Below are 9941 nucleotides of genomic sequence, written 5' to 3'. Positions count from 1 at the left end.
ATGCACAAATAATAGCTTCTATCAAGGGACATATCTCCTCAATCACTTTCGGTGTGTATGACTTCTTGTACATTCCCAGATATGAATGCATCATCTTCTTGTCCTTGTCCTTCTTGTCCTTCTTGTCCTATGCTCCGCACACTTGACCATTGGAATATTGCACTTTTTGTTCTTCTTATCCATACAACCATTGCACCTTAACGCAAGAACATCCATCGCAAACAGGAGATAAGATTTACCATAAGCTCAATGACATTTTCTCACGGAAAAAAAATGATCAGCCTACACTACCCTGGGCGAAAGCCCGCCAATCATAAAATGGAAAATAAAAAGGAGAGTACCGACCACCTTGTCTTTGACCATGGGTTGACAAGGTAATTTGAGCATGAATCCATTAAATTTGACCACATATCCCCATGATTACATAGGCCATAATCCAGCTAACCCACCTCCGAGCGAAGCCCAACACTAAAATTGTTTTCTCTGAAAATGCTCGATCCACACGATCATAAGTCTTGGATAAATGTAACTTGTATGCGCAAATTTCCTTGTGCAGTGTTCCTGATAATGAAAGCATTCGATCAATGCAAGAGTGATGGTGGTAATTCCTTCTGACATTTGACCGGTCTGAAAAAAATAGTGTTATCGCTTTTATACTGTCGGTCTTTATCATATCCCTATTGTGTGGATAAAAATGCGCCGGGAAGCATATCGTAGTGTAGCGCTTTCAACGGACCGATCTGGAAATCGCTGGTCGCAGCTAGCATTCCACTGTATTCATCGTCTTCAAAATTCCGCATGAGAAGCGTGGATGAACAAATCACTTGTATTTACTACTCTCTCTGTCCCCATAATATAAGAGCGTTTTTGACACTACCGTTACATTATGGGACGGAGGAAGTACTTAGGAATCCTGGTTAATTACAACCCACATTCAGACCAGGCATTGCTAGCCCAAGAAAAAAAACCAGAAGAACAAACTCTACTCTACTTTACTTGAGAGACTGCTACTGCCTCCAAAGTCTCGAACGGTTCCAGCGTCTCAGTAGTAGGCGACGTCGAGCACCGCCCGGCGGTAGACCCCGCCGTCGTGGCGGCTCCAGACGGGGGCGCCGGGACAGCATGCCCGGCGCAGCCACGCCACGTGGGCTGCGAGCACGGCGCGGGCGACGGCGCAGGCCTCGGGCAGGCGGCGCGCGAGCGGCAGCCAGAGGTTGAGCGGCCACAGCAGCGGCGCCGAGACCTGGAACACCTGCACGAAGATCCTCGCCCCCGCGAACGCCAGCAGGTGGATCACCATCGCCACCACTCCACTCCGCCGCCGTGTGCTGTGGACTGTGCAGCCGCGCGCGTGCCCCGACCTCTGCTGGCGTTGCGGTGCTGAGGAGGCAAGAAAGCAAATGCGGACTGATGGTGTGTCGCTGCCGCGCTGGTGTGGCTCCGCTTTTGCCGGTGGCTGGGCTGGGCGGGGCCGTACGTGATGAGTGTGCAGCCTTCCCCGGGTGCGAGCGAGAGCGGGATGGACCTCCCCACTATGTTGTCGTTGCAGATTAGTACAAGGCCGACAACTTGGTCAGATTTGGATAACGCCACGAGGAGGACGTACTATGTGAAGGGCAAAACGGGTAAACTATCATGGAAATCTTGGATATTTGTTGCTGCAGTTGCATGATCTGCATCACTGATTCGGAGTCCCACTAATTCATGCCTCACCCTTCTGGCATGGGTGCACCGCCGGAGCGCCGAAGCACATAATTAGTCATGACAGTAGGATGACCTGAAAATAAGTCGACGAGCGTTAAGGAGCTGCCACACATTGTACAGGAATGGCATCAACTTATTTTTCTTGAACGCTTGCACGGTTGAACCCTATATATAATCCCGCAAGTCACTGGGAAGTTTACTCTTATTCATGCCATGGAAAAACAGATGAATCTCCTGAAGAAAGACCTTAGCATTGTATTTGAAATGTTGGAGCAAACCAAAGCGAGTTCTAGTCCCTTTTACACTTATGTTGCAGCATCCATGTGATGCTTCTGTTCCTCGCAATCCGGTCGCCCTCCTGCGGTATGTATGGCCACGATAAGAAGTACGGAAAAAAACTTTTCTCTCCCCATGTCGATGTGTTGGGTGAAGAGCAGAAAAGAGACGCACGCGCCTAGTTTATTTGAAAGAAACAGGTAGCTCGCTGGAAAGTCAAGGGAGTTTCCATTGCCTTCCGATTAGAAGGAATTGCACACCCTTTGCGTGAGTATGTGGTGCCTTACATTGAAGCTCTACTCCCTCCCAACTGAATGAATAGTACTGGGCTGTTTGATTTGACACTAAATTTGCCCAAGATTGTCACATCTAAGATTAGACAAGTTTAACCAAGTTAGGTGTGTGTTTGGTTCAAGCCACATCTTTGCAAGTCATATTAGGGTCCCGTTGGAAATATGACCAATTTATCATATGATTTTATTAACAGAAATAGTAGATAAAATATGACTATCATAGTGGAGATGAAACAAGTCATGTAGTCTAAAGGTGAGAAAGCAAATGGCATGTTCACGTATCAACTAGAAAAGAACATAAGTAGAACAGAGGCTAGAACAAGAAAAGCTAGAGCAATAAAAATGAGGCAAGATCTTAAACAGAGAGAACACGAAGACATACGGAACAACGGCAGAAGTACTGGTCTTGGGGTCGGTGTCCTCGCCAGCCATGTTGTCGAAGAGATTGTCGACGTCGGGCACTAGTAGAAAACAGGGCTTTCGTTCGGGCCATATAAGCCCATTAGTCCCGGTTTAGTCACGAACCGGTACCCATGGGGGCATTGGTCCCGGTTCGTGCGGCTAAAGGCATTAGTCCCGGTTCCAATGAGCCCTTTAGGCCCGGTTTGAGACACGAACCGGCACTAAAGGGTGCGGTGTCCTTTAGTCCCGGTTCGTATCTCAAACCGGGACTAAAGATTAGAACTTTAGTTCCGGTTTGAGGCACGAACCGTGACTAAAGGGTGCAATGCCCTTTAGTCCCGGTTCATGCCTCAAACCGGGACTAAAGCTCCCATTTTCAAACTCTACCCCCCCCTCTAGTATGAATCTAAGGTTTTAACTGAACTGATTCCCGATCGCCTTTTCAGTCTTGTAAAAAGCAAAAGAAAATGATAAAAACTTCAAAAATTAAAATCCTTCGAGATGTAGTTATGTTACTACATCTATTAGTTAGGAAAACTAAAAAACTTAAATTTGGACATGTTTTGCAAAAAAGTGTTATGAAAAAATAAAACGGCCATATCTTTTGCATACGATGTCGAAAACCCCTGCATAATATAGCAACAAAATCAGCACGAGAATCCGCATCCGATTTTGACGGCCATATTCCTGTTTGCAAATTTTTAGAATCCTCAAATTCTAAAAGGAAAAAAAAGTTATGCTCAAATTTCAGTTTTTTTTAATTTTGGTTAAATCTGGTCAAACTATGGTCAAACTACTTATTCAAGAAGTATTAGTGGTACTAAATAATTATTCAAGAATATTAGTGTTACTAAATAACTACTTCTGTATTTTGAATTTTGGTCAAATCTGGTCAAATTATGGTCAAACTACTTATTCAAGAAATATTAGTGTTACTAAATAATTATTGTTTTTTAGAATAATAGTTTCAAACTCAAACAGTGAAACGTGTGACTTCATGCTCAAGCTAAACTCCTGAGGGCTAATAGGATTGACATCTTACTATTGTCAGGAAAACAACAAGTGCAGACTTGGAAACGAGTGGGAATAGAATCCGGAAGTTAACCGTGCTCTGGCTGGAGTATTGAGAGGATGGGTGACCGGTCGGGAAGTTAGATGATTTGGAATGATGAGGGATGATTAGAGATTAGAGGTTAAAATGAGCAGTGATGAGTGGTGGTGATTAGAGATTAAATTGTAAAATAATTCAGAAATTTGAAAATCGAGAAAATTAAAAAAAAAACCTTTAGTCCCGGTTGGTGTTACCAACCGGGACTAAAGGTGGAGCTCAAGACAACGGCCACGTGGAGGGCCTTTAGTCCCGGTTCGTATAAGAACCGGGACAAAAGGGGGGGGGGCTTTAGTAACGACCCTTTTGGAACCGGGACTAAAGGCCCTCTAGAACCAGGACAAATGGGCCTTTTTCTACTAGTGGGGGAAGAAGTTGTCGTCGGGGAAGTAGTCGTCGGAGTCCAGGGCGTCCGTGATGAAGAAGTCAATAGTTGCGCTGAGTGCTCCCCAAAAACCTTATCACCCTTCTAAGCCATCGTATGTGCCTTGTGTTAGAAAGAATTGTACTATGTGTATACGGTATTATATAAACCGTATATACCGCCGGTAGGGTTAGATTGTGTGTCTGTGTGTGTTGTTGTAATCTGGTAGTTAGATTGTTAGGGTTTCTCCTCATATCTTGTATATCTTTTCTTGAGGATTAATCCACAACCTAACTACTGTATCTTTGTAACCTATCCTTGTCTATATAACACGCAGCGCGTCCCTGCCAGAGGCATACGCTTCCACGCATTCTTTCAGGGTATTCAGAGCCTAGTTCCTCTCCCGCATCCAATCTCGTAGCCATGGCTAGCTCCAGCACCGCCGCTGCCGCTCCCTATGCCCTCATTCCCATTGCTGACAAGCTTCAATGCGGCAACTACCTCGTATGGCGTGCGCAGGCCTTGGCCACCATCTGCGGAGCCCAGCTGATCGACCACCTCAACCCCGATTACCCGTTCCCGAAGCCCAAGCTTGCTGACAAGAACGGCAAGCCCACTGATGTGTCAAACCCGGCATATCAGATCGCTCTGGCGCAAGACTCTCAGGTGCTGAGTTTCATCTTCAACTCGATCTCTGCACCTGTGATGATCCAAGTCGCCCACTTCACAAAGGCAGCCGCGACATGGACCGCGATCAGGGAGATGTTTCTCTCCCAAACGCTGGCCAATATCGTCAACACGCGGATTGCCCTCTCCACCACCAAAAAGGGCACCGCGACCATCGCCAAGTACATCGGGCGCATTAAAGCACTAGGCGATGAGATGGCTTTAGCAGGGAAGCCGTTCGACGATGATGATATGGTCTCCTACATCCTTGCCGGACTCGAGTTCGACTACATGTCGTTCGTCTCGTCCATATGTGCTGCAAGGACTGATCCCATCAAGGTAGCTAAACTCTAATCCCAACTGATCGGTTTTGAAAAGCGCCTTGCCATGTTCGAAGGTAGAGACCAGTCCTTGGCCAACGCTGTTTCCCGTGGCCGTGGTGCTTTCGGTCGCGGCGGAGGCGGCCGTGGCAATGATGGCCGTGGCAACGGAGGAGGAGGTCGCGGCAATGGAGGCCGTGGCAATGGAGGCGGTGGCCGCGGCAATGGAGGTCATGGCAACGACAATGGAGAAGGCAACGATCTCCTTGAGGTTGTCTGCCAGACCCGCAAGAAGCCAAACCACACCGCCGTCGCGCTTCGACATCTCCTTTGCCAAGAACGAAAATAGTGTAGGATTGACCACCACCTCGTCCTATGGAGTGGACACCAACCGGTACATCGACATGGGGGCCACAGATCACATCACCAGTGAGCTCGACAAGCTGACAGTCCGCAACAAATACAACGGCAACGAGGAAGTACATACCGCAAGCGAAGAAGATATGGAAATTAGTCATATTGGTCAATCCACTGTTTGAAACCATCTCAAAAACATATTGCATGTACCTGATGCCACCAGAAATCTCATTCCAGTTCATCGTTTGTGTTGGGGAACGTAGTAATTTCAAAAAATTTCCTACGCATACGCAAGATCATGGTGATGCATAGCAACGAGCAGGGAGAGTGAGTCGACATACCCTCGTAGACCAAAAGTGGAAGCGTTAGCACAACGCGGTTGATGTAGTCGCACGTCTTCACGATCCTACCGATCCAAGTACCGAACGTACGACACCTCCGAGTTCAGCACACGTTCAGCTCGATGACGTCCCGCGAACTCTGATCCAGCAGAGCTTCATGGGAGAGTTCTGTCAGCACGACGGCGTGATGACGGTGATGATATTGCTACCGACGCAGGGCTTCGCCTAAGCACTGTTACGATATGACCGAGGTGGAATATGGTGGAGGGGGGCACCGCACACGGCTGGGAGAGATCAACAGATCAAGTTGTGTGTCTAGAGGTGCCCCCTGCCCCCGTATATGAAGGAGCAAGGGGTGGAGGCGGCCGGCCAGGAGGAGGGCACGCCAAGGGGGGAGTCCTACTCCCACCGGGAATAGGACTCCCACTACAAGAAATATGTCAACTAGTGACCTTCTGTCAGTGACCCTGGAAGAATTGGTCATAGATCTATGACCATTTGAGACCAATTGGTCAAAAGCTGTTCGGGGGGCTCCAAACCCTAAACCATTGCGACCATTTTGGTCAGAAAGATCGTAATTTCCTTACACGAAATGGTCACAAAGCAAACAGGGCAGGTCCGCTGCCTTATTTATAGTTGTTAACGACCAATATAGATGGTCATAGCCTTGTAGATTGTGGTGGGTTGTGATGACTAGGCGCCATCTCATCAGTTTTGCCTATGGTCATGTCCATGTCTCAATTTTTGCCCTAGGTTGTGAAGCAACCTATATTTCTGTTATTCCAAAAATTCCCAAAAAATTCTCATAAATTGTTTGGATCATATCTTCATCAAATATGTTAAAAACCTTCCTTGCCTAGTTCAAAAATAACTCAACAATATTCATTTTCCTATCCTGTTCAAAGAAGCACTTTGTGAAGGAAGTACCACTTTGGCATGTCCAAATGGTATCCATTTTCTACAGTGCTTTCTATGCCCAAATAACCATCCTCCACCAAATGCCAGCTCAATCCATTCATTATTTTGAGCCCAGTTTGAACATTCGTATTCATGTCCAGTGTGGTACTTTGCAAAGCAAGTACCACCTAGGCTCCTCCTTTTGAGGTGAAAATTTGTGAAGACGGTCTTCTTAGTAACTAATCATCCTCAGCCAAAACTCACGCCCATTAGCCATGTGCATTTCCCGTACCGCAAATCAAACACTTGGCTGCTTATTCATGTTTGAGGATCGATCGGTCTCCTCGTGAGAATATTATGTTGTGATTTTCTTCCTAGCACCTACCTGGGGAGTTCCCAACCCACTAGACATGCCTAGGCCGCCTAGAACACAAGGCAACGCCACGGTCACGCGGTGACCACGCGGCAGGCATGCGAGCTTACGCGCTCTAGAGTTGGGGCCCTCGGCCACCGTCCAAACCTCAATGTCTCGCCATCAAACCATGTATTTTTGATTAAATAGATACTTATTTACCTAGAAATGATTTTTGGAAAAAATAAAGAGCAAACTATGAGGCAACTGCAGTTCAAATTTGACCCGCTTCCAACTGAATCGACGGGAATTTGTCTTTTTCACCAGAGATGGATCAAAACTTTTGACACCCAACCATTTTGTCAATTGTGCATTAAATATGGCCTAGTATTTTATAAAATTCATTAGGTCCAATTTTGCAACAAATATATGGTAGGTCCTTCACAAAAAAACTCATTTCGGGCACTCGGAAAATGGAAAATGAATTTTCCGTGCAAAGAAAATGAAAACTCCCTTAGGCAACATTGTTTGGAATTTCAAGATGCACCCTTGTGCACAATATGAGATCATTTGAACAAACTATGCCATGAATGTGGCCATAAGATTGATCATTTGGCTTGAAAGTCATGAATCTTCACACTTGATAGCTCATTTCTGAGAACACCTTTTGAAAATAATTACCGTATTACAAGTTTATTATTTTTCCTAGAAACTTGGTCACATATAATGACACAATGCGAAGGTTTTCCATTTTTTTGATTTTTTTTAATTTTTTATGCCCATTTGAAAATGCGGTCAAAACGGCGGGCTTGACCGTTCCTAGCTAGTGGTTGAATCTTGGAATTTTTTTGGTGTTTCTCTGATTAAATAGATACTTATGTACGAAGAAATGATTTTTGGAAAAAATAAAGAGCAAACTACGAGGCAGCTGCAGTTCAAATTTGACCCGCTTCCAACTGAATCGACGGGAATTTGTCTTTTTCACCAGAGGTGGATCAAAACTTTTGACACCCAACCATTTTGTCAATTGTGCATTAAATATGGCCTAGTATTTTATAAAATTGATTAGGTCCAATTTTGCAACAAATATATGGTAGGTCCTTCACACAAAAAAAACTCATTTCGGGCACTCGAAAAATGGAAAATGAATTTTCCGTGCAAAGAAAATGAAAACTCCCTTAGGCAACATTGTTTGGAATTCCAAGATGCACCCTTGTGCACAATAAGAGATCATTTGAACAAACTATGCCATGAATGTGGCCATAAGATTGATCATTTGGCTTGAAAGCCATGAATCTTCACACTTGATAGCTCATTTCTGAGAACACTTTTTAAAAATAATTACCGTATTACAAGTTTATTATTTTTCCTGGAAACTTGGTGACACATAATGACACAATGCGAAGGTTTTCCAATTTTTTGATTTTTTTTTTGAATTTTTTATGTCCGTTTCAAAATGCGGTCAAAACGACACGCTTGACCGTTCGTAGCTAGTGGTTGAATCTTGGAATTTTTTTGGTGTTTCTATGATTAAATAGATACTTATGTACCTAGAAATGATTTTTGGAAAAAATAAAGAGCAAACTACAAGGCAACTACAGTTCAAATTTGACCCGCTTCCAAGTGAATCGGCAGAAATTTGTCTTTTTCACGAGAGGTGGATCAAAACTTTTTACACCCAACCATTTTGTCAATTGTGCATTAAATATGGCCTAGTATTTTAGAAAAATGATTTGGTCCAATTTTGCAAGAATTATTTGGCAGGTCCTTCACAAAAAAACCTCATTTGGGGCACTCGAAAAATGCAAAATGAATTTTCTATGCACAGAAAATGAAAACTTCCTTAGGCAACATTGTTTGCCATTCCAAGATGCACCCTTTTGCACAATATGAGATCATTTGAACAAATTATGCCATGAATGTGGCCATAAGATTGATCATTTGGCTTGAAAGCCATGAATCTTCACGCATGACAGCTCATTTCTGAGAACATTTTTTTAAAATAATTACCGTATTACAAGTTTATTATTTTTTCTAGAAACTTGGTCACATATAATGACACAATGCGAAGGTTTTCCAATTTTCTGATTTTTTTTTGAATTTTTTATGCCCGTTTCAAAATGCGATCAAAACGGCGGGCTTGACCGTTCCTAGCTAGTGGTTGAATCTTGGAAAAGTTTTGATGTTTCTCTAATTGAATAGATACTTATGTACCTAGAAATGATTTTTGGAAAAAATAAAGAGCAAACTATGAGGTAGCTGCAGTTCAAATTTGACCCGCTTCCAACTGAATCGGCAGAAATTTGTCTTCTTCACCAGAGGTGGATCAAAACTTTTTACACCCAACCATTTGGTCAATTGTGCATTAAATATGGCCTAGTATTTTAGAAAAATGATTTGGTCCAATTTTGCAAGAATTATTTGGTAGGTCCTTCACAAAAAAACCTCATTTGGGGCACTCGGAAAATGGAAAATGTCTCTTTTGTTCATTGAAAATGAAAACTCCCCATATCAACATTGTTTGTCATCACAAGATACACACATGTGCACAATATTCATTCATTTTAACAAACTATACGTTGTTAATATGTTGAATGTTTGCCCTAAATAAGAGGATAAAAACTATAAGAGAAACATAAGCTAAATTCTTATTGGTGGAATTCGTTGGGGCATGGATCGATGACGTGGCAAACATCCGTCCATCCGTCCATCCACACATCCATCTATCCGTCCATCCAACCCACTGCAGCCTATCTCTCTCTCACATGCGCATGAACCCTAGCTGATCCAGATCCCTCCCCGCCCCACTCCTCTCACCCGATCCAGATCCCTCTGCCGTCGCCCACCTTTCCCCTCGCCTC

General features: G+C 44.2%; 1 pseudogene; it reads left to right on the top strand.

Moving 5' to 3' along the window:
- The first annotated feature begins 5047 nt into the window (after positions 1 to 5047).
- Positions 5048 to 5189, top strand: LOC119266270 (annotated as a pseudogene).
- Positions 5190 to 9941: the final 4752 nt, after the last annotated feature.

Source organism: Triticum dicoccoides, chromosome 2B (genome assembly GCF_002162155.2).
Source record: "Triticum dicoccoides isolate Atlit2015 ecotype Zavitan chromosome 2B, WEW_v2.0, whole genome shotgun sequence".
Classification (NCBI taxonomy): domain Eukaryota; kingdom Viridiplantae; phylum Streptophyta; class Magnoliopsida; order Poales; family Poaceae; genus Triticum; species Triticum dicoccoides.
Note: the sequence above shows the minus strand (reverse complement) of the source record. Positions and strands in the feature narration are given on the sequence as shown.